Genomic DNA, 22,901 nt, shown 5'->3' with positions numbered 1-22,901 from the left:
GATAGTAAGGAAATATAAAGTCTGATATTCAATAAAGTAAAACAATTTAAATGAAATGGACAAATTCCTTGAAAAACACTAAGAAAAGTGATATAGGCCCTAGCCTAATAGCTTGGTTGGTTAGAGCATCATTCTGAAGTTCAGAGGCTGCCAGTTCAATCCCCGGTCAGGGCACATACAGGAGCAGATCAATGTTCCTGTCTCTCTTTCTCTCTCTCTTTCTCTTGCTAAAATCAATAAAAAAATTTTAAAGAAAATTGATATAAGAAGAACTAGAAAATCTAAATAGCCCAATAGCTATTAAACAAGTTGAAGTTGCTATCAAAACTATCCCACAAAGAAAACTTCAGGCCAGATGAAAAAAGATAGGAACTACCTAGGAATAAATCAAATAAAACATGCTGAAAACAGTGACACAGTGCGGAGAGGAAACCTAAACGCACTGAGAGATATGCAAATTCCTGATTGAAAGACTCAGTACAGTTAGAATGTCCAGTCCTCCTAAATTAATCTATAGATATGAAGCCATCACAATAGGGTTTTTTGTTTGTTTGTTTTGTTTCTTTGCAGAAATCGACAAGCTAGTTCTAAAAGTTATGTGGAAATGCAAAGGGCCCAGACTTGCCTAAGCAGTCGGGTTAAAGAACAAAACTGTAGGACTTATGCTGCCTGCATGACTGACTCTAAAGCTATGGTAATTAAGTCTACATGGTATAAGGACAGACAGGCAGTCTTCAGAGGTGCTGGGTCAATCCAATGGAGAAAGGAGGCTTTTACACAAATGTATCTGAAACAGTCAGTTGTCTGGATGGAGAAAGTGAACTTTTATCTTATTCCAACATTTTCAACCATCAAGATATAATTCAGAAAGGAAACGTCATGGCACTCATGAAAATATAAAATGAGCCCATGTCAAAGATTTTACTCAAGAGGGAAGCAGTGAAGTGTTAAAACCAGTCTAAAACATATCGGGAAGCAAGGTGACTCCAGGCAGTCAGGACATGATTGCGGTTAGATGCAAAACTAAGTCCCTGGGAGATCCTTGAGTGGAAAGGATGTGCCACTCAAGTGGTTGCCTTATTTTGAAGTTTCAGATACCTCTCCTGACAGAGTGGTGCGAACACTAGGGCAGTGACTTCACAACATGATTTAGACTTTGTGCTGAGTTTTCTGAGCAAGAAATCCCAGTACACATATGCCGCAGCTACAGCGGCTGCTTTAAATGGTCTAGCCCAGGGGTCCCCAAACTACGCACCACAGCCCCCTGAGGCCATTTATCCGGCCCCCGCCGCACTTCCCGGAAGGGGCACCTCTTTCATTGGTGGTCAGTGAGAGGAGCACAGGATGCACCCGCATCCTGTGCTCCTGGAGTACTGTATGTGGCAGCGCTGCAAAGCGCAGCGTCGCTCACGTACAGTACTACTTCCGGTGACGCGGGATGCAAGCATCACGGCTCCGGAAGCGCATCATTTCACTTGTTACGGCTAGCGGTGACAAATATGGAACCGGACATTGACCATCTCATTAGCCAAAAGCAGGCCCATAGTTCCCATTGAAATACTGGTCAGTTTGTTTATTTAAATTTACTTGTTCTTTATTTTAAATATTGTATTTGTTCCCATTTTGTTTTTTTACTTTAAAATAAGATATGTGCAGTGTGCATAGGGATTTGTTCATAGTTTTTTTTATAGTCTGGCCCTCCAACGGTCTGAGGGACAGTGAACTGGCCCCCTCTGTAAAAAGTTTGGGGACCCCTGCTCTAGCCCAAGACGATGACCACAAACCATTGCAAAGCTCGTTATCAGTCACCCACCCCTGAACTCCAAAGAATGGGAAACTGACCCATGCAACATGTGTGTCTGCCACAACATTTCTGGGAACTAAACAGACTGTGTCACTTGTCACTGCAGTCTCTATGAAGCTTTATGGAGAAGTGCCTGGTCCCACTGTCCTAACACCGTTGAGTAGAGGGGGTCATGCAGTATGCCTGGACCACATCCTACTGGGTTAATGAGTTGGCGAATTTTGCCACAGTCTCTCCAGTGCCTCTGTTCTCAGACACACAGAATTTCTTGGGAAAATAACCTATGAAATATTTGAGATTTACTTATTTACATCGTTTAACAAAGACCCAATTTGCCCAGTCTGATGAGTGCAGACAGGACACAGCTCTTCCTTCAGCATTTAGGTCAGACTCTAGGACATGAAGCTGGCTGAGTGGAGGGTGTGAAAGCCGCATCACATGGGTGTTTTCCTAAACAGGTGAATCCTGCACTCGAAGAAAGACTCATCTCCCCTGACTAGCAATCAGCAAGTGTGATTGTTGCCATGTCCTGTGCTACTTCAGAGACATTTTACATAAAAATCTAAGATCATCTCAAAAAAAAAAAAAAAGAAAAATCTAAGATCATCTCATCAGCCCTGGACTCAGCTGTTTAGAGTGTCATCCTGATATGCCAAGGTTGCTGGTTCAATCCTCAGTCAGGGTACCCACTTAAAAAAAAGTATATCTCATCCACATCCACCAGATCAGAGGTTTTTATAAAGCACCTCTACAGCCTGCACCTGTGACCAGGCTGGGACCCACTAAGGCCCCAATTTCTGTGTCCCTCACACCACTGGCTCAGCCAGAGCAGTGCGTTTTTTTGTTTTTTGTGTTTTTTTTTTTTTATTATTTATTTATTTTATGTATTTTTTACAGAGACAGAGAGTGAGTCAGAGAGAGGGATAGACAGGGACAGACAGGAACGGAGAGAGATGAGAAGCATCAATCACTAGTTTTTCATTGCGGGTTGCAACACTATTGATTGCTTTCTCATATGTGCCTTGACCACAGGCCTTCAGCAGACCGAGTAACCCCTTGATGGACCCAGCGACCTGGGTTCAAGATGGTAGGCTTTTGCTCAAACCAAATGAGCCCGCGCTCGAGCTGGCGACCTCGGGGTCTCGAACCCGGGTCCTCCGCATCCCAGTCCAATGCTCTATCCACTGCACCACCGCCTGGTCAGGCGAGCAGTGCGTTTTTATGACAGTTTTTTTTTTTTAACTAAAATTATTTTTAATTGTGGCAAAATATACATAACACCAAACTCACCATTTTAATCATTTCAAGTGTACAGTTTGTTGGCATTAAGCACACTCATGCTGTTATGCGGCCATATCCAACTTCATCTCCAAAACTTTTCCATCTTCCCAAACTGAGACTCTGTCCCCATTACACATCCCACCCCCTATCCCCAGCCCTGGCACTTCCCTTCTACTTTCCGTCTCTATGAATTTGACAACTCTAGGGACCTCATATCAGTGGAATCATACAGGATATACCCTTTTCAGGCCAGCTTATCTCACTCTGCATAATGTCCTCAAGGTTCATCCACACTGCAGTATTAGGCTGAAATTTTCTTCCTTTTGGGGGGCTGAGTAATATTCTAGTGTGTGGGTGGAGCACACTGTACTTATCTGTTCATCCATCTATAAACATTTAGGTTGCTTCTACTTCTGGCTACTATGGATGATGCTACTGCAACCATGGGGGTACCAGTATGACAGTGAGTACATTTTCAAGAAGGAAAATATCTGAGGTAAGAATGAAGTTAATTTCCACACTTTGCTATTCCCTGCCATTCTGCCTGGGATAAAAGAGGCCCATAATGAGGTTTAAACATGCTGCACCCTGCAGAGCTGGAAGCCCTTTTAAAAAGACAGATGGCGTGAGACTGCATCGTTTGCCTGTCCTATGATGGCTTCAGTGCATTTCATCTCAGAAACCCTGGAGCTTCTGTTCACTTGGACTACTTTGGAACATGTGCACAAGTCACTCCCACCCCGTGCTCATCAGGACCTGAGCAAGGCGGAGGCTCTGGCTCTGGTGCTGGCGAGGGATGTGGTTCCAGCACTCAGCAAGGAGATCAGGGCTGGTCCCACCCACATCTGAGGGTGACAGGGGAACACTCAGACAACCCAGGAGAGCCTAATGCCTGGCTCCCACAGGTACTCAGTGGATGGAGTGCTGCTGTCACCACAGTGGCTCATGCCTTATCAGGAGCCAGCAACAGCATCCCATGATGAGGAACCCTGCAGGCTGCCCCCCATCAGGCCCCTGCGGCCCCGCTCTCAGGATTTGGGCAGAGGTAGAGTCGGGTAATGCTGGGGTCCACCAAGGCACTGTTATAGACAAGGAAGGTGTCAGTTCCAACAGACTATCAGAGCAAGTATTTACCATCACAACAAATCACTAAAAAGTGAAAACCTGCCTGACCAGGGGGTGGTGCAGTGGATAGAGTGTCAGACTGGAATGTGGAGGACCCAGGTTCGAGACCCCAAGGTCACCAGCTTGAGTGCGGGCTCATCTGTTTGAGCAAGGCTCACCAGCTTGGACCCCAGGCCCCTGGCTTGAGCAAGGGGTTACTCGGTCTGCTGAAGGCCCACAGTCAAGGCACATATGAGAAAGCAATCAATGAACAACTAAGGTGTCATAACAAAAAACTGATAATTGATGCTTCTCATCTCTCTCTGTTCCAGTCTGTCCCTATTTATCCCTCTCTCTCTGTCTCTGAAAAAAAAAAGAAAGAAAGAAAGAAAGAAAGAAAGAAAGAAAGAAAGAAAGAAAGAAAGAAGTAATAAAGAGAAAACCTGATGTAACCAGCAGGCCACGTGGTCCAGGGAACATACATTAAAAGGGCAGTGGTCAGAATGCAATCACCCATGAGTGCTGGGCAGTAGTGACCTCAAGAGACCTCAAGTCCATCCGCTGATCAAGCTGAAGGGGTGCAATCACCTGCAGGCTCGGGGCGGCGCCATCCTCCGCACCTAGTAACTCAGCGAGCAGCCTGAGTGGAGGAAGTGGGCACCGGGCTGGGCACGGCCCCCCTACAGCTTCTCCCAAAGCCGAGGCTGCCGTGTACTGATGTCCTACTAATAATAGTTCAAAGACCAAAGAAATGCTCAAGGCTTGAGCATATAAAATGCCTTCTTAAAAAAGATTTTATGAGATTAGTCACAACCAAAACAACCTTAATTTTAACTCACAAAGCAGAAATTTTTTAAAAAAAGAAGAAAAAAAGACTATAAAATGCTGTTTTCTGAATCATATGGATTCAATATCAGACTGACTTTCTGGTCCAGAGTCATCGCGCCAAATACTTTTACACATGTGGGACCATCCTTCAAATATGCGTTGTGAGCATTTGTTTGTTTTTTCTCCCTCTCTCTTTTTAATCCTACAAGAGTTTTGTGTTCCTTTTTTTAACATGGTACATGGAAAATGAGATCACTTTTCCAAGTGGAAAACAGGATTTGGCCCCAAGCTTAAGGCTGCACTTTTTTTAAAAGGGGAAAATCATCACATCTACATTCAATTACTGAAAGTCACGAAACGTGCACCTGCCACTTCAGGGCGAGGGTCCGAGGTGCCAGTGCCTCCCACCCAGCTCAGCCACAGTCACTGTTGCCACCTGCAGCCACTCTTTGGGAAAAAGGGACGTCTGAGAAAGCCAGGACTTCCTTTGGCCAACCCTTTGAATATCCTGATCTCTTCCAATCCTGTGGCAAAAAAAAAAAGAAAAAACCCCAGCCAGCAAGTACTCCAGAAATGGTTTGTCAAGGTCACAGCAGAGGGACAAAAAGAGGGAAAAGGAACAATTCTCACAGCCCCTCTTTGCTCCTCCCCAAATAAAGGGCAGCGGGGAGCGGAGCACTCCCCTGAGAGCTGTTGCCAAGGTCACCAAGCAACGACACAAGGCCAAACCCCACTAGTCACGCGAGCCCAGCAAGTGAGCACTAAGTGGGCACCAACCCTCGGGGCGGGCGTTGGGCAGCTGGCTCAGCTTCCTGGAGCCAGATCACTCGCTGGGCCTCTCCGCGGCCAGTGTGCGTGCGAGTGGCGTTCCTGCTTGGGGAGCGGAATAACTGGCTGTTTATAGATCCCACAAACAGTACACTCAGGCTTGACTCTCTGCCATGAAGCAGCTTCGGCACTTGAGAGCAGTTCTTGAATGCCGCGGTAGGCGGGGGTGGGGGTGAGTGCTGAGTGCGGGGGTGGTAGGGCCATGGAGATGGGCAGGTGGGCCCCTGGGCTCCTCCCACCCAAGGCCGTCGTCTGGGTTGAGGTGACCAGGAGACTGGAGGTTGCCGCCTGCTTTGGAGGTACAGAGAACAGGTTGAAAAAAATCCTTTTTATGTTCTGCTGCTGCCCCTCTAGGCGGCCTGGGGACAATCTTTCCCTGGTGGGACAACAGGGGCAGGACTGGAGGGGCAGGGCCAGCTGGAGTGAGAAGCCAGCCCAACTATGCCCCTTTTTAAAGGGAGAGCACACCCCCGCTTAGCCCCCGCCCCTCCCCTCCCCTCTCCTCTGACCCTCGACCCTTGACCCTTGGCCAGCATACAGCTAATCAGAAAAGCTGGTATAAGACACCTACAGGGACAGAGCACACAAGAGCCTGGGAGACGCCCAGCACACAGGCAGCACAGAGCAGACGCCAAAGAACTGAGACAAGCATGAATTTATATACAGATATTTAAGGAGATATGAAAAACTGTTAGCAGTCAACAAGAACAAGAAACATTACAAACAAATCAACTGGAAATAGTAGGAATGGAAATGGCACAAAGGGAAGAAAACAGTGGGGTTTTGGCAGGATGGGTCCAACACCCACTGAGGCAGCTGGGAGGAAGCCAGACAGAAGATAAGAGAAGCCAGGCAGGGGAGGATGACGTAGAAGGGCAGCACCTGGGCACGACAGCTCCAGTAGACGAAACTGATGCAGAGGGGACGGTGTTGGACGAACAATGGAAGACATCCGGACTGAAGACGGAAGAGTTCAGATGGACAGAGCACAGAGCACCATGTAGGTGACACAGGCAAACAATACAATGACATGTCAGAACAAGAACATGAGAGCCAAAGAAAGAATCCCAAAGCTGCGAGAGACGGCTAGAAAGAATGGGAATCGAACCTCTCGGACTTCCCCATACCAGTAGCCACAAGGATGCCGCAAACTATGGGACAATATTTTTGAGGCTGAAGAACAAAATCTTTGAACCTAAAATTGTATATTCAGCCCAATTATTATCCAGATGTGAAGGCACAACAGCCTCCCAGCATGCGGGGACCAGGGAGGATTTCACACCCAGATCCACAAGGAAAACACTTTGAGGGAAGCGCTGGAAGAGAAGCACATCCAAGCTGCAGGACATGACAAGGATGGTGACCAAGTCCCACTACACTGTAAAGGAGAGTCTTTTAAAAAGTTAGGAACAAATATGAGAATCTGTGCCATCTAGGATTCAACTTCAGACCAAATCAATGTGCAAGTGTGTGTGTGTGTGGAGGGGACTGAGCATATGCCACATGCAAGTCTTTTGGGGAAATGCCAACACTGGTAAGTCTAATCAGATCAAACCAACATGGAAAGGGCTTATGCTATGAGCACCAAATACAAAAGCATATGAAAGCTCACTCTATAAAGGGAGAGCTAGGGAGGAAAAAAAGAAACCAATGAAAGTATAGTGAATGGAAGATAGAGAAACGATGACAGAAACTAGCCCCCAAATAAGAGTGACTACAAGCACAAGTAGGTTAAAATAATCATCAGAAGGAAAACTGGGGGGAGGGTCCCTTGTGAACGTCTGCAAAAGGCAGAGTTAAGAGAAAAGCTGAAAATAAAAGAGGGCGAAACGTGTATGAAGCGTCAAAGAAGCCAGAGAAGGCTGGGGACTACTTTATATCTGATGAAATGGAATTTACTGGGAAAAAGGGGCTAAAGTCAAGCGTGCAAGCTTTAAGAGGCACGGGATACTGCAGACTGTAACTAAATTAGCAGTCCATGCCGACTGCGCCACACAGCTTCTGCTTCCTAGAGCTGCTGCTGCCAGCTCTCGCCTGGCCCTGCTGGGACAGTGGGACTGAGGTCAGCTCACCGAGTCGCTCACTTACATTTACTTGACTAACAGCCAGCTCTCCATCTCCCTGGGGTCAGACATCACTTGCTGCCCCACACACCTGTTCACAGCTTGCAGTCATATGCTTGTGTTCGCTCCACTGTCCTCATTTAGCTGTTATCATAATTTTGATTAAATCAATGTGCAGTGCTTCTGTTATTATAGACTCTTCTCAGCTGAGCCATGTTGACAAACACTGAACCCTTCACTGTCTCTCAACAACCTGTGAGCCTGGAGTTAACAAATGCCTGTTTGCTGACTTATTATACTGTCCCTGACTTACCCCCCAAATCTTCTGAGTGGAGGAAAGCCTTTTCTCTGTCGGTGTGCTGTCCACTCATCTCCTGGAAGCCGGCCTCCTTTCCCTCTTCGCCCTCCTGGATCTGGTGGAGGGGTCCTCCTCCTGAGAAAGCACGTGAGGGAAGCGAAACTTTTGAGATCCAGAATGTCTGGCGCTGTCCTTATGCCACCTCCTCTGCAGCAATGGAGCAGATGTGTGAGTCCCAGGTGGGAAATCACCTTCCTTCAGCAGCACTTTGCAGGCATTTCCTCCTGGCGGTCCTGCCGCCAGCAGCCCCTGGCCGGGCCTTTGTGAAACCGGCTCCTTCTCTCTGGCAGCACAGAGGATTTTCTCATTGTCCCCGGCGTGGAATTCCACAAAGGCAAACACCCTAGTCCTTTCATCCATTGTGCTGGTCACCCAGTGGGACCTTCTGGGCCGGAAGCTCAGTCCTCGGTTCTGGGAAACCTTCTGGGTTGCTTCCTTATCTGCTTCCTTTCTTCTGATCTTTCTGGAACTCTGATAACTCTGGAACTCTTATGGGGTCTGGCAGCCTGCCTGACTTTTCTCTCCTTCTCTCCCCTGCTTTTCTTTCACTCTTGGAAGGACCCCTTCAACTTTAATCTCTGACCCTCCTACAGATTTCTAAGTTTTGCTCTCATGCTTTTAATTATTGATTTTTTAAAAGTCGCTGAATATTCCTTTTTACAGCAACCTGTTTTCATTTTGTCGACCTTCCGTTCTCTCCGAGAGCACATCTTGGTTTTCTCATTTCTTCGCTCTGCACATCGACTTCAGACACGTTGCCCTGACCCCTGATTTCTGCTCCTGTCTTTCACGTCACCTCTTTCCTGAGGGGTCCTGTGATGTTAGTGTGCCTGGCTTAGGAGCAGGCACAGGACGCGACAGGAAGCCCTGCACCCACGATGGAGCCTGTCTGCCCGCCGGCCTTGGGGCGATGTGCCCTGGAGGGAAGCCCTGGGGTCAGCATCTTTGGGCCTTTCCCTGGGCTGTCAGGCTCCTCAGGGATGCCTTGCCCTGCCTCGCACCACAAGGTGGAAGCAGTCAGTTCTCTGGGGGCCAAGTTAGGGCCTGGGCTCAGCCTGTGTGTGCAACATTGATCACCCTGCCATGACAGGGCCCAGAGACCCCCCAACCCTCTTTGTGCAGGCCAGGAGGGCCTCCTGGTGGCTAACTGCTCCCTAGTTATTTATTTAAAAGTTATTCTGACCAGGGGCCATGGTGTCCACACGCTGAGATGGTCTCTAAGTCCCCCTCTGTTGGTGGTGTTTTGACTTTAATCTCAATTCTCTTTGAGAATATGAGTCCAGGGTCCAGGGTCTGGTTACCACTGCTCCCATTGAGCTCCATGGCTATTTCTCTTTGGTTTTCAAGGACTTTGTGTGAAATTATGAAGCTAACACTGCTTCTCCACCCTCCCCTCTCTCCTTCCTCTCTCTCTCTTCCCCTCCAGCAGCCAAGGCTCCACTGGAGCAAAGTTGGCCGGGACACTGAGGATGGCTCCATGGCCTCCACCTCAGGTGTTAGAATGGCTCCAGCCTCAGTGGAGCAATGCCCCGATGGGCAGAGCATCGCCCCCTGGTGGGCATGCCAGGTGGATCACGGTCTGGCACATGCGGGAGTCTGTGTGACTGCCTCCCTGCTTCTAACTTCGGAAAAATACACAAAAAAAAGAAAAAAAAGAAAGAAAAAGAAAGGTTGGGTGCCTAAGTACCCAGAACAATACTTGTTTATTTTTAGAATCATACAGAACTAACATCCCAGGAAAAATGAACACTCTGGACCTTGTGTGGTTTATTCCTCCAGTCATTTCAAATGCAGAAAGTAGGGCCTATATAGTTATTTGCCTGCTTACTTTTTATGTCTCCCACATTTATACACGTACATACCAGGTTTGGCCAACTTTTTAAAAGTTTTTATACCAAGTCTTAGTGATTTTTTTTTCTTTTTATTGAATATATTGAGGTGACACTGGTTAACAAAGTTATACAGGTTTCAGGTACATAATCCCATAGCACACCATCTGTGCACTGTATTGTGTGTTCACCACCCAAGGTCAACTATTTTTCCATCCCCAGCTATCCCCGCTAGACCCTCTTCCATGTTCCCCAGCTTCTTCCCCCCCAGCAATCATCACACTGTTATCTGTGTCCATGAGTTTTTTCTTTTTCTTTCTTTTTTTTTTCTTCTTTCTTTTTTTCTTTTTTGCTCAATCTCTACACCCCTCTCCCACCCAGTCTCTAACCCTCCCCTAAAAGCTGTCAGTTTGCTCTGTATCTATGAGTCTGTCTGTATTTTGCTTGTCAGTTCATTTTGTTCATTAGATTCCACATATGAATGAAATCATATGGTACTTGTCTTTGTCTGACTGACTTATTTCACTTAGCATAATGCTCTCCAGGTCCATCCATGTTGTCTCAAAGGATAATACTTCCTTCTTTTTTAGGGCTGAGTAGTATTTCATTGTGTAAATGTACCACAGCTGACTTATCTACTTGTCCACTAGTGGACACATGGGCTGCTTCCAGATCTTGGCTATTGAAGATAATACTGCAATGAACATAGGGGTGCATATATTCTTTCAATTAAATGTTTTGGGTTTCTTTAAATAAATTCCCAGTGATTATTTAATATCTTTCTATAAATCTAATTCTGTGCTGTTATGGAAAGCCTCCATTTTGAAAATCTACACTGTAGCCTGAACAGGTGGTGGCACAGTGGATACAGTATCGACCTGGGATGCTGAGGACCCAGGTTCAAAACCCCAAGGTCACCTGCTTGAGTGTGGGTTCACCAGTTTGAGTATGAGATCATAGACACGACTCCATCGTTGCTGGACTGATCCCAAAGGTTGCTGGCTTGAGGCCCAAGGTCGCTGACTTCAGCCCAAGATTGGCTTGAGCAAGGGTCACTGGCTCAGCTGGAGCCCCCAAGGCACATATGAGAAAGCAATCAATCAACAACTAAAGTGCTGCCACTACAAGTTGATGCTTCTCATCTCTCTCCTTTCCTGTTTGTCCCTTGTCTCTCTCTCTCTCCCTCTCTCTCTCTCTTTCTAAAAAAGTGAAAGAAAAAGAAAGAAAATCTACATTGTATAGAAGCACATGTCTTTTTTTTTTTTTCTGAAGTTGGAAATGGGGAGGCAGTCAGACAGACTCCAGCATGCGCCTGACTGGGATCCACCCGGCATGCCCACCAGGGGGCGATGCTCTGCCCATCTGGGCTGTTGTTCTGTTGCATCCAGAGCCATTCTGTGCCTGAGGCAGAGGCCATAGAGCCATCCTCAGTGCCCGGGCCAACTTTGCTCCAATGGAGCCTTGGCTGGGGGAGGGGAAGAAAGACAGGAAGGAGAGGGGAAGAGGTGGAGAAGCAGATGGGCGCTTCTCCTGTGTGCCCTGGCTGGGAATCAAACCCAGGACTCCTGCACGCCAGGCCGATGCTCTACCACTGAGCCAACCAGCCAGGGCCAGAAGCACATGTCTTTGATGTCTCCAGACAAAAAGCCTTAGAGTTAAGTATAATGTTTGCACTTAGGTGAAACTTCTAGGGAGAGCCTGAGAAAAGAATGAGAGAGAACTATTAAGTATTTTTAGTAAAATGTTGCTTTGTCTAATGTGGAACACATAGACTATGCTCTTTAATTCAGAAAATATTTTTTAAAGGTAGAGATGCTTAGTTATTGTAGCTAAAACAACTCAATCATAAAAATTCTGAAATTCTTATAATTTTTTCATATTTTCTGAAGTTGTTTGCCAACTTTTTATTTGAAATATTATTATTTTTTTCTTCACATCCTCTCTTGCAAAAATGAAGTGGATTTCTGCTAATGAATTAAGTAAGCATATAATATTTTATATGCCTTTTGGGCTATATTAACTTAATATTTGGATACTTGATCATTTGTTTTATTATGTAATTCATAAAATGGTGACATGTATTAATGTTAGTTCAACCATATAGTTATATTGTCTAGAAATATGTGGTTATAGTTCTATGGGAGAAATAATTTGTCAATGTTCACCGACATGTAAAAATCTAGTGTGAGAGCTTAAACATCTAAATAAATAATCCGATATATTTTTTTAAAAAGAGAAAAATAAATACATGTTAATATAACATAAATGGATTAAAAGTCAAAGATGGGAGTAAAATATGCCAAGGAAACATTAATTTTTTTTTAAAAGCCAGAGTGGCTATATTAGTATCAGGCAAAGTAGACTACAGAACAAGGAAATTTACCAAGAATAAAGAGACTTTTTACATAATGATAATAACAGAAAGGTCAAGTCATGAAGAACCATAATCCTAAATCCTTCAACACAACTCCAAACTACATGAAGCAAAAACTGATAGAACTAAAAGAAGAAATTTCAAAATCCACAATTATACTAGAAAACATCAACACTAGATAGAAAATCAACAAGGATATAAAAGACTTGAACATTATCAAACAACTGGATGTGATTGATGTTTATAGAATACTTCACCCAATGACAGTATCTAGTGAGGGCCCACTTCCTGGTTCATCAATGGCTGTCTTTTGCTTTGTTTCATTTTGCTGTAACATCATGGGGCAGAAAGAGAAGGAATCTCTCCAGGGCCTCTTTTACAAAGATATTAATCCCACTGATAAGAGCTCTACCCTCACTACTTAATCACATTCCAAAGACCTCACAATCAAACACCATCACATTAGGGATTAAATCTCAACATATGAATTTAGGAAAAGAGGTACAAATATTCAGTCCATAGCAACCTTCAATAAAACCAATACCTGTCTTTAAAAAAAAATCAATACAACTCGTAAACCTCTAGTCCAGCTGACTATGAAAGAATTAAAGAAGACACAAATTACCAATGGAATAAAAGAGGAGGCATCACTACAGAAACTACAGGCATTGCAAGGATAACATGGGGAAACTATGAACAACTCTGTATCCACAATTTAAATAAAGTAGGTAAAATGGACCAATTCTCTGAAAGACATAAACTACAGAATTCACACTAGAATAAATAACCTGAATAGTCCTATATCTGTTAAAGAAATTGAATTCAGAGTTACAAAATCCTCTAACAAAGAAAACTCCCAGATCAGTTATTTTCACTGATGAATTCTATCAAACATTTCAGGAGGAAATAATTCCAGTTCTATACAATCTCAACCAGAAAATAAAAGAGAAGCAAATACTCTCAACCAATTTTACAAAGCCTGTATTACCATTTCAAAACCAGATAAAGACATTACAAAATAAAAACTACAAAAAAATTTCTCACGAACATAAACACAACTATCCCCACAAAAATACTAGCAAATTTAATCCAGCACTGTATAACTAAGATCTATCCTGAGCACGTAAGATGGGCTCAACATTTGAAAATCAGTCAATGGAATTTACAATGTTAACAGAAGAAATACCACCATCATCTAAATACATGCAGAAAAAGCATTTGACAAAAGTTAACATTGATTCATAATAAGAACTCTCAGAAAACAAGAAATAAAGGGAAATTTCTTAATTTTATATAAGGTATCAACAAAAAACAAAACAATACAAAAAACAAACCTAAGCTAATATCATACTTAAGATTAAAAGACTAAAGATTTCTAACCCCTGGCAATGGGCAAGGAGGACCTGATTGGTGGTGCTGTTCTTATATCAGTCAGGGGCAAAGCAGGTGTTCAGCCCTAGTTCATCCTAGCTTGATGCCTATATTGGTGGCCAGAGCTGTTTCATGCCTAGGGCACATAAAATTAAAATAATAATAATAATAATAATAATAATAATAATAATAAAATTTTAAAAATTAAAAAAAAAAAAGACTAAAGATTTCTCCCTAATACTTGGAACAAGGCAAAGGTGTTCTCTCTTCTATTCTACATTGTACTGGAAGTCATAGAAGTGCAATAAGACTGTCTTTATTCTCAGACAACATAATGATCTATGTAAAAATTCCCATGGAATCTACAAAAAAAAATCTCCAGGAACTATGAACAAATTCAAGAAGCTCACAAATATTTAAACCTAGAAAAACAAGTTGTCTTTCTGTATATTAGTAGTGAAAATATAAATTAAATAATAGTTCCATTTATAATAGCAATCAAAATATTAAATACATAGGTAAAAATCTAACACTGTACACAGGATCTGTGTACTGAAAACTACAGAACACTGATGGCAGTAGAAACAGAAGAAACAGAAGACCCAAGTGAGTGGGGATACTCTGTGCTGATCCACTGGGAGATCAGTACTTTCAGGGCATCAATTCTCCCCAAACTCACCTAAAGATTTAACACAGTCCCAGTCATAATCCCAGAAAGATGTTTTATAGATATCAACAAGCTAATTCTAAAATTTATAAGGAAAAACAGGAACTAGAACAGCCAAAACAATTTTGAAAAAAAGAAAGGAAGGGAGGGAGGGAGGGAGGGAAAGAAAGAGAGAAAGAGAGAGAGAAAAAGAGAGAGAGAAAAAGAGAGAGAGAGAAAGAGAGAGAGAAAGAAAGAAAGAAAGATTCCCACTGATTTCAAGATTTATTATAAAGCAACAGTAATTAAGACAGTATGGAGCTTACTTGTGAAAGGTCCAACCCAAAATCAATAAAACAGGATAGAAAGTCCAGAAATAGACTCACAAAAATATGGCCAAATGATTTTTACAAAGATGTAAAGGCAATTCAACAGAGAGAGAACATCTGTCAAGTAAATTACTCTGAAGCGACTGGACATTCCTATGCAAAAACCTTAAGTCTTGACTGCTACCTCACACCTTGTGTCAAAGTTAATGGAATAAACCACCCATCTAAATATAAAGCGTAAAACTATAACTACTTGGAAGAAAATATTTTTAAAATATTTATAACCTTAGGTTAGGTAAAGAGTTTTTAGATGTGACACAAAAATCATCCTCTATTCAAAAAATAAGTTGATAAATTGCACTTCACCAAAATAAAATACTTTTGCTCTCCGCAAGACCTTGTCGAGAAAATGAAAATACAAGCCACAGGCTGAGAGGAAATACTTATACTTACAAAGCATACATACAACAAAGGATGTGTGTCCAGAATATGTAAAGAACTCTCTGACCTCAGTAGTAAGAAAGCAAACAACCTGATATTTTAAAATGGAAAACAGTTTACAAAGAGGACATATGGATGGCAAATCAACACATGAAAACGTGCCCAGTATCACTAGTCCTAAAGAAAATGCAAATTAAAACCTCAGTGAGGTTCTATTAAGATGGCTTTGAGAACAGACAATATTTTGCAACAGTCCTGATACAGAACAACCATAACTCCCATCACTGCCAGTGGGGACACAACATGGCACAGCCACTTTGGAAAACAGTGCGACAGTTCCTCATAAAGTTAAAAACTCACTTAGTTTATGACCTGGAAATCATTTGCATAGGTGTCACCCTCCCAAAAAACCGAAAATCTATGTTCAGAAAAAAAAACCTGTGTGGAAATGTTTATCACAGCTTTATTCATAAACACCAAATCCTGGAAAAAAACCAAATGTCCCTCCACTGTTAGATGGACCAGCACACTGAAACACATCTGCACCACGAATGCCAGACAGGACCTGGGATGCACGCGGCAACACCGTGGGTCAGAACTGCATCCCTCTGAGTGAAAGCAGTCCAACCCCAAAGGCTGCTTGCTGTCAGAGCTGACTAAGGGGCATTCTGAGAAAGGCTGTTAGAAAAGGCCAGAGAGATGGGGAGCACAGCAGTGGTGGAGGTAGGTCAGAGAGTCTGACTCTGACTGCACATGGGAGATTCGGGGGTGATGGACTTGTCATATATCTTTATTATAGTGGTTGTCACACCACACTGCCAAAAAGAACAAATTTTAGTGTGCGTAAATTTTAAAATGTTATAAAATGATTATGAGCAACTATACGCCAACAAATTGTACAACCTAGAAGAAATGGATAAATTCTTCCAAAACTGAATCAGGAAAAATTGGAGAATCTGAGTAGACTACTTCTACTCTAGTAAAATTGAAGCAGCAATAAAAAGAACTCCCAGCAAACAAAAGTCCTGGACCAATGGTTTCACAGGCAAATTTTACCAAACATTCAAAGAACTAACATCTATCCTTCTCAAACTATTCCAAAATATTTAAGAGGAGGGAAAGCTCCCAAGCTCATTTTATAAGGCCAGCATTATCCTAATTCCAAAATCAGATAAAGACACTACAAAGAAAGATAATTATAGACCAATATCCCTGATAAACATAGATGCTAAAAACCTCAGAAAAAAAAAAGAATACTAGCAAACCAGATCCAGCAATACATTAAAAAGATCATACACCATGATAAAGTGGGATTTATTCTGGGAATGCAAGATTGGTACAATATTTGCAAATCAATAAGCATGATACACCACATAAATAAAACTAAGGATAAAAATTATATGATCATATCAATAGCTGCAGAAAAAGCATTTGATAAAATCCAGCATCCATTTATGATTAGAACTCTTAGCAAAGTGGGAATAGAAGGAACGTCCCTCAACATAATAAAGGCCACATATGGCATATCCACAACTAGCATCATACTGAATGGGGACAAACTAAAAGCATTTTCCTTAAAGTCAGAAACAAGATAGGGATATCCACTTTCACTACTCTTATTCAACATAGTACTGCAAGTCCTAGCCACAGCAATCCCACAAGAAGAAGAAATAAAAGGCATCCAAATTGGAAAGAAAGAAGTAAAATTCTCATTATTTGCAGATTAAATGATACTATATATAGAAAATTCTAGACTCCACCAAAAAAAACTACTAGAGCTGATGAATTCAGTAAAGTAGCAAGATACAAAGTTAATATTCAGAAATTGGTGGCATTTTTATACACCAATAATAAACCATCAAAAAGAAAAACTAAGAAAACAATTCCTTTTACAATAGCATGAAAAGAATAAAATACCTACTAATAAATTTAACCAATGAGGTAAAAGACCTGTACTAGGAAAATTATAAGATCTGAAGAAATAAACTAAGGTCTAATAAATGGAAGCATATACCATGTTAAATGGGTAAAAATAATTTACATCATTAAAATGTTCATACTACCCAAAGTAATCTATAGATTCAACACAATTTCTATCAAGATATCAATGCCATATTTCACAGAAGTAAAATAAATATTCCAAAAATTTACATGGAACCACAAAAGACCCTGAATAGCCTCAGAAATATTGAGAAAGAAAAACAAAGTAGGAGATATTTATTACACTACCTGATACCAAACTATACTACAAGGCCATAGTAATCAAAACAGCATGGTAGTGGCATGAAAACAGACATACAGATTAACAGAACAAGATAGCTCAAAAATAAACCCACACTTTTATAGTCAATTAATATTTGACAAAGAAGGCAAGAACATGTTAAGATAGTCTATCTATTCAATAAACAGTGTTGGAAAAAGTGGGCAGATTCATGCAACAACAACAACAAAAAAGGAAATTAGACCAACTCCTTACCCCATACACAAGAATAAACTCAAAATGAATTAAAGATTTAAATGTAAAACTCAAAACTATAAAAATCTAGAAGAAAATATAGATAGGAAAATTTCAGACATTTCTGATAGCAATATTTTTTTCTGATATATCACCTTGGATAAGGGAAACAAAAGGAAAAGTAAAGAAATGAGATTAGATCAAACTAAAAAGTTTTTGCACAACAAAGGAAACCAACAACAAAATGAAAAGACAACCCAGTGAATGGTAGAGCCTGTTCGCCAATGATACATCTGATAAGAGCTTAATATCCAAAATTTATAAAGAACTCAAACTCAACACCAAAAAAGCAAGCCATCCAATTTAAAAATAGGCAAAGGACCTGAATAAAACACTTCTCTGAAGAGGACAAACAGATGGCCAATAGATATATAAAAAGATGCTTTAATGTCACTAATCATTAGAGACATGCAAATTAAATCCACAATGAGATCTTACTTTACAACTGTCAAAATGGCTATCATCGATAAATCCACCAATGACAAGTGTTGGGAAGAATGTGGGGAAGGGAACCCTCACGCACTGCTGGTGGGAATGCAGACTGGTGTAGTCACTGTGGAAAACAGTATGGAGTTTCCCCAAAAAATGAAAAATGGAACTGCCTTATGACCCAGTGATTCCACTTCTGGGAATATATCCAAAGAAACCTGAAACACTGAATTCAAAAGAATATGCGCACCTCACTCATTGCAGTGCTATTTATGATAACCAAGATTAGGAAGCAGCCCAGGTGCCCGTCAGTAGATGAGTGGATAAGAAAGCTGTGGTACAGTTACACAATGAAATACTACTCAGCCATAAAAAAGAAGGAAACCTTACCTTTCGAGAGATAGCATGGATAGACCTAGAGGTTATTGTGCTAGGTCAGGGGTTGGGAACCTTTTTGGCTGAGAGAGCCATGAACACCACATATTTTAAAATGTAATTCCATGAGAGCCATACAATGACCTGTGTACATTATGCATTATCCAATTAAAATTTAGTGTTGTCCTGGAGGACAGCTGTGATTGCCTCCAGCCACTCGCAACCATGAACATGAGTGGTAGGAAATGAATGGATTGTAATACATGAGAATGTTTTATATTTTTAACATTATTTTTTCTATTAAAGATTTGTCTGTGAACCAGATGCAGCCATCAAAAGAGCCACATCTGGCTCGCGAGCCATAGGTTCCCAACCCCTTTGCTAGGTTAAGTAAGCCAGTCAGAGAAAGACAAATACCATATGACTCACTCACATGTGGAATCTAAGGAACAAAATAAAGAAATAAAATAGAAACAGACTCCTAGATATAGAGAGTAGAATGACAGCTGTCAGAGGGGTGGGGGGTGAGGGAACTGGGTGAAATGGGTGAGGGGATTAAGTCAAAAATAAAAACTCAGACACAGAGAACAGTACAGTGATTACTGTAAAGGGGGAAGGGTGAGGCAGAAGAAGGTAAACCGGGGATAAATGGTGAGAGAAGGAAACTAAACTTTGGATGGTGAACACACAATACAATATACATATGATGCATTATAGAGTTGTACACTTAAAACTAATTATTAACTAATGTCACCCCAATTCATTCAATAAAAAAATAAATGAATAAAAATGTTAGAAAATGTACTGTGCAGCCACAATTCACTTGAACTCTAGCCAGGCTCAGGTGGTCATAACATCATCCTGGTCCCCCCACCACAGGCCCAAGTTCACATTTCTGTGAACATGTTGCCATGTCCACACTAAATACAATGACCTTGCTGCCCACCTTACAAGTAAAAATAAAAATCCAGGCACTCTGAAGTATCCCCAAAGCTCACAGCATCACTCTAGTTGTACACCTAATGTGCGTGTGTCCAGGACCCTGTGTTCCACCTCATCTCCTCTCCTGCCACATCCCCCCTTCTGCCACATCCCCCCTTCTGCCACACACACTCCTGGCTTCTTCTCCCCACCAACTTCCCAGCCCTAGGCCTCCACTGTCACCCATACCCAGCTCCTGTGCCAAGGCACTCACTAGATGGCAGCTCTGTCTGTCCTGGCTTCCCAGGGGAGCCAAGGGCTTGCAGCCCCTGGGCCCAAGCTCCACTAAGTTCAGACAAAGAAACACGGGTCCAGCCCCAGCCCCAGCAGGAACCCTGGACCAACCCCTAACAGCTGCAAATCTTGGTTTCTTCATCTTAAAATAACAGACATTAGACCACAGGCACTCCAAAGGCTGCGCCAGCTCTAAATTTTTTATGAATTAATGATGCCCTGCCATAAACCTCTCCTTTTTTCTAGTTTATTTTCAAGAGATTAAAGATTGGAAATAAAAGCCGGGATTTTCTTGTTATTGTTGCTTAATCTGTTTCTTTTGCTCTGTTTGGAAATATTTTTAAACTTCATAAAGAGTCTCTAACCCCAAAGTTTGAGAATCACCAGGTGAAGGATTCTCAACACATAACCTCCCTGACTGCAACTAAAGGAAGCTTCCAGAAACTTCCTGTGGGCCACAGAGAACAATAAACAAGAGGCAGCACTAGAGGCTTCCAGAACTGCTGCTGGATCTTGTTCTCTAAACGCAGAGGGGAGAACACTATTTCAACCGGACTAGGAACCCCTGGCCACGGGCACCGGGACAGCTGACAGTGCGTGAACAGAGGGGCAGCAGACTCCGACCCCTCGGCCTTGGGGCTATTCCTTGGAAAAGGGGCAGCTCAGAGGGTAGCCTCAAAAACCCACACACTCTGGGTGGGCAGCAGGACTCCAAAAATCAGTGGCAGACAGTGGGACTGGGCTCCACCTTGCCCTCTCTCCCAGGCTCTGAGGGAGCTTGTGGGGACCTAAGAGTCAGGCATGGTCACCAGTTCGTGGGCTTCAGCCTTAGTCATGATGCCATCCACATCCGGAGGCCCCCAGGGAACACTCGGTCATCCAGAGCAGAACCACATGGTGGGGGGAAGCACAAGACAGCTCCTGGGGTGCTGCCCTTTGTAAAGCCACCGGAGAAACAGGAAGAGGGTTAGTGATGGGTACAGGTGTGAACATGTGTGAGACTGTCCCCTGAGCTCCAACCAGGAGATCGAGCACTTTGTTCCTATAGATAGAGCTCAGAACAAAAGTTTTTAAAAGATTTTATAATTAAGATTTTATCATCATAACTTTTAGCATGAATAATGAAAAAGTAATGCCAATTATCTTTGCCAAGAATAAAATTCAAACTGCCATATTTCCAGCTCCAATTTTACTATCAGTAACAAAAAGAAATTTTAAGGAAAAATAATTTTAAGAATTTTCTTTTTTTAAAAAATGGAGTATATTTCATCCATTCTGATAAATGATGAAATATGGAAGTATTTCCTCCACTGAAAGCATGACGTCTCCAACCACACTGCTGCTGGATCCACATTCTGCGTCAGACAAACTGAAATGAAACCTGCATTCACTCTGAAACGGGAGTCACCCAAACACCCACGACCCAGCAAACTAGACAGCGAAAATGTACTTCCTCACATGTTTATTTTTTTAAAAGGAAATAATTTATAAGCTCATTGATCCTCATGATAGCACACACAAACCCTTCAGCAGGGCAGAAACTTTGGGGGTATGGGGTCATCGGGTTAGTGGGGTCCCTGTGGGGACCATAGGGGTCGTTGAGGGTTCACAGAGGCCCTGGGAGCTGGGCATGGCGAGTACATGGGGGCAGGTGGCACCAGCACCCCCAGATCCTATGCTGCAAACCTCTCCTGCTCTCCAGGTCCACTCAGTTCACTGAGATGTTGTCTGTCTCTCAGTCTATCCATCATCACCCTTACTGGGTCCTACCGTACTTGGCTACCCATGCAGGTCCTTGGAAATGAGGGAGCTCACGACCAGGCTGATGGGGAGGCAGAGGGCTGGGGACAGTGCACATACAATGAGAAGGTACAGTGTGAAGGGGGGACATCAGGGGACCAAGAAGTCTTGGGGCAAAGAAGGGTCTGATAAGACAAGGCAGAGTGGGGATCTGAGGGGGGCGGATGAAGAGGGTTGGGGGGACAAGAAGGAGCAAGTTGGCCAAAGCTGACCACCACCAAGGCCTGGCCACAGGTCCCTGGGCATCCATCATTCTATCCTCTCTTCTTTCTAAGCATTTGAAATTTCTATAAGTTGAAAGTGAAGAAAAGGAGAGGGTGCCCATCTCTGAGGGGCTTGGCTGAGTCAGATGGAAAAGGTGCTATGTGGGTTCCCTGTCCTCACCCAAGGGGGCTGCAAAAACATCAAGATCACAGACCATGACCAATTTCGAGGCCTGACATAATCAGAGGTCATTCCACCCCAACGACAGCCCAAACAGGATAAAGAGCTGAACGTCTAAGAACTTATGAGACAGATCAGAGAAGCTGCCAAGAGGACCCAGAAAAGCATCAAGGGAAGTTGGACTGAACAGCAAGAGTCAGAGGAGAAGAGTGGAGGGGCTGAGTGAGCCTGAGGGTGGGGCCGCCCGGTGTGTCCGTGTCAGACATGCAGCCTCACCAGGCCCCCAGGTGGCCCAGCATCACTCTGGTCAATGAGGCCACACCGGGCTGGCCAAGGTCAGCCACGTGTCTCTGGGGCAGGGCCGACCCTGGGGACAATCTGTCCTCCCTTGAAAGGCTGGCACCCCACTGGGGAGGAGAGAGTGAACAGCAAGCGAACCGCAGGAATCATGGAGGCAATGCCAGCAGCATAGGCGTCAGGTGGGGGTGAAGGACCAGTTTCCTTTCAGGGTCTGCCTGTCATTCTAGTTGCTGTAGAGCGGGCTGGGGAGCAGAACTGCCTGGAGCAAAGCTGCTACCAGCGTTCAAAGAAGGGGGGACTTGGCCCAGCTTAAATGGCACCAGTAGTCCACCATTTCCGCCCTTCAACCCATCAGCCTGACAGATGGACCGAATGTGGGAAGGAGAGGAGTCAAGGAGCCTTCAGCTGGGGGGACAGAACCACCCACCAAATAGGGCTAGGGACGGAGAAACCAGTTTTGCTCTAGACATACAGGTCTGAGGTGGTGCTCTGGGGACCATGTGAGCCCAGCGTCTCCCAGGGAAGCACCTTGGGGTTTCAGGGGAAGCTTGACTGCTGGTTATGGGGCCACCTACCACAGGCTTCTCTCCCTGTGTCCCCCACACCCTCTCATGGAGGGATGGCTGC

The 22,901-nt window shown here is 43.4% G+C and overlaps 1 protein-coding gene and 1 non-coding gene across 2 annotated transcripts in view; one reads left to right on the top strand and one right to left on the bottom strand.

Annotated features, from left to right (window-relative positions):
- The window catches only part of AHRR (aryl hydrocarbon receptor repressor), a 95,809-nt gene that overhangs the window by 21,873 nt on the left and 51,035 nt on the right, over window positions 1–22,901 (bottom strand). The window lies entirely within an intron of this gene.
- On the top strand, window positions 13,847–13,989 carry LOC136321291 (small nucleolar RNA SNORA48). The gene has a single exon (XR_010728560.1). It is a non-coding gene; the product is annotated as a small nucleolar RNA SNORA48 (small nucleolar RNA).

This window comes from Saccopteryx bilineata, chromosome 1 (assembly GCF_036850765.1).
Source record: "Saccopteryx bilineata isolate mSacBil1 chromosome 1, mSacBil1_pri_phased_curated, whole genome shotgun sequence".
Taxonomy (NCBI): domain Eukaryota; kingdom Metazoa; phylum Chordata; class Mammalia; order Chiroptera; family Emballonuridae; genus Saccopteryx; species Saccopteryx bilineata.
This window is presented reverse-complemented; position numbering and strand designations above follow the sequence as displayed.